The sequence below is a fragment of the Branchiostoma floridae genome, chromosome 15 (genome assembly GCF_000003815.2).
Source record: "Branchiostoma floridae strain S238N-H82 chromosome 15, Bfl_VNyyK, whole genome shotgun sequence".
NCBI lineage: Eukaryota > Metazoa > Chordata > Leptocardii > Amphioxiformes > Branchiostomatidae > Branchiostoma > Branchiostoma floridae.
In genome coordinates this window covers 5,241,997-5,245,027 of record NC_049993.1, presented here as the reverse complement: position 1 = coordinate 5,245,027, position 3,031 = coordinate 5,241,997, and positions in this window count along the sequence as shown.

Below are 3,031 nucleotides of genomic sequence, written 5' to 3'. Positions count from 1 at the left end.
AGAGATTAGATTCCAGTGCGAGACCAGTTTAAATTCTCGGACTTCGGGTCGCGGGATGATGATGCTTTCTGGTCTTGGTCCAGGTATAGTCCCCGGGTCGGCCTCGGCGTTGAGTCACATGCAGTGCAAGGTGCAATTCCCCGGTTCGACCTCGGGTCGCGGGGTAAGTTACACGCCGGTTCTAAATCAAGTACAGTTCCCGCGGGCCCGGTCTGACTTCAGGTCGAGGAGTGAAGTTGTCTTCAAGACTGGCTCAGTCCTTGGTTCGACATTAGATCGCGGGGTGAACAACGCAGGTGTGTTTACATGGTAGTTCGAGTGATTTAGCATCTTGTCCCCTCCGTGGTGGGAACGGAGGTTTTAGTATGTTGTCTCCGGATTCGAAACGGGTAAGAAATTTAGGGATCGCCAGAAACGACCGTCATTTTCAACGATTTAACGATTTGTTTTTGTTCGGTGGAAAGGGCAAATGGTTTGCCCGGAAATTTTCATACGAATTCGGTACCTTGTGTGCTATAATGAATGTGGAGTCGACTGAATACTGTCCGGTAATTGGAGTTAAAGTCTTAGTGTGCTTCACATTGTGAAGCGGGATGTGGACTTATCTAATTAGTTACCCGGAAATTTTGATTTAAATCCGGTGCCCGTGTGTAACCTAGGAAGCGAAGGGTTTTGGCTGCGTAATTGGTATATTAACGGAGTCGTGGCATTGGCGAAAATCATTTGTACAACGGGTGCAATTTGGCCACATAATTTGCAATGTGGATTGACTAGCATAGACATTGCGAGCTTTTCAATTGCTAGTAGTAAGCGAGTAGCTAATTCATTTTAGGGGAGGTAGTCATGCAGTCTGGCGAAAAGGTCATCCCCGAGCCAAAGTAACCGGGGTGCTGACGTGCCTCCTGTCCTCCAAGTTGTGTTTCTAGCTATAAGGGGTGTTTTTTTTACATGGTATGGAATATTGCATTGGGAGTTGGAGGAGTTTAGAAGCTGACTCTACCCACAGTTAGTGACATCTCCCTGCTGACACCCATTCAGTAAATTTGGAGGGGAGGTGCGTCAGCACCACAGGAACCACTTCAGATCCAGGCAGAGTTTATAGCAAGGCAAGAGTTTGTGGTAGCGTCACAATTTACAAGGGGTGTGCCTTGTGGCTTAACTTAGTTTTATTGGGGGCAATAGCCGGTGGTATTTGGTCCGCCAATTACATGACCATGAAATGTAGCCTGAAAAACAGGGTAGGCACTCAAGATTTATTTTGTTTGGTGGAAAGGGCAAAAGGTGTTATGTGGTTTTGGAAAGGAAGAGAATTTTGTATGAGGGAGGGGAAGTGAGTATATAAATGAGAGTGGGCTGGTGGTAAATCTAAGGTGAGGATTGACAAGAATATAGAGAAGGATAGGGCTTAACAGCCAATGAGAGATGGAATTGAGAAGTGGGAGGCGAGACTAAAGAGGAGGATAGGGGTATGTATTTAGAGAAGATCAGGGCGTAATGCCCAAGTAGAGCAATGGCGGAAGACGGCGATTTCCGCATCACTCATATCGGAGAACCTGTAGCTACGCATGATAAATAGGAAACTATTTGTCATGCGATGCTATTGGTTGAGAGATATGGGTGACGTCATCATACCCACTCTATAAAGCACAGCGGAGGAATAGTTCACTGCAGTCTACAGGTTCTCCGTACGCCTTTGGAGCCTAAGCGACCCACCCGCCCACCCTGACAGATGGCCATTTTGGTGGGGTACAAGCGCCCGTTCTGGGGCGGGCGCCATAGCCGGCTTGAAGCCTTAGGCTCCAGACGGCGATTTCCGCATCACTCATATCGGAGAACCTGTAGCTACGCATGATAAATAGGAAACTATGTGTGTTTAGTCCTATGTTCAGCCTTCCTGGCCACTTTGATTTCATGCTGAAGGCAACTTTTTTTTTTGGCCAAACTTTTTTTTTATTCGCTCGCTCGCATCAGTTTTGGAGTTCCCAGAGGATGTCATCCATATAATCAAATCAACATGGCCTAATTGAATAAAAAGTGCCATCATGATACAGCTCCTTATGATTAATTACTATCCAACATCTCATATCTCCTTCTGGCCCCTGTTGTAATAGAATGACCCTTACTCTATAGGCTATATGACTATTAGTTAAGCTGTTTAAACTTATATTTGGTGGGAACAGTTGTCAATCGTACGTCACAGTATTCTTCCGCGCCCGATTCTGCTCTGACAGGATGTGCTACCTTCTGAACGGCCCCCCTCCCCACCTGCCCCAAAACTTATTTCTGTCCAAAATGTACATGCGTATACGTACTAGAAGGAGAATCAACAAATGCCCCAATAGCATATCTGTCCTGGAAGAAAACTACATTTCATTCAACATTTTTTTGCATATGGTATCATTTTTTTTCTTATATTTGTTGATGTTGAAAAGCGCACTACTAGTTACCTAATCTAGTATGATAGTGTACAACACTTTTTACGTTTAGCCTAGAGAGAACAATGCATCGTGGGAAAATTAACCTGTTCTCCCAGACAGGACTCTAATGGGGTTATATAAGCCTACCACTTACAATTACGGTAATGCATGATGCAGAAAATGTGGAAAAACTCTTGCAATCGGAAAGGATACACACTATTTCTAGCGTGCGGCTACATTCGTCGTCGCAAACTAATGGCATACTCGGGATATAGGTGAGCATGAATCTTATATCAAGGGCGTTTTATATAAGATCAAGACGTCCTTGGCCTTACATAATACAGCTGTCTTGTCATCGAAAAGGACAGTAGTATAAAATCCTTGTCGGCGGTTGGTTCTGTCAGCCTGCTTCAAAATCCTACGACGAATGTGACCGCACCCTTAGCCTCTACCAGGCTCCGTGGATCGGTGGTCTAATCGTAGAAATTGGTCAAATACAGCCAATATTGCACCACCGTAGATATGGCGCAGTGTTTTCCTATACACCCCTCCCCGGCAGTACCTTCAGTTGATCAATGTATCATAAAAACAACCGCCCCTGTGGATCTTACGAA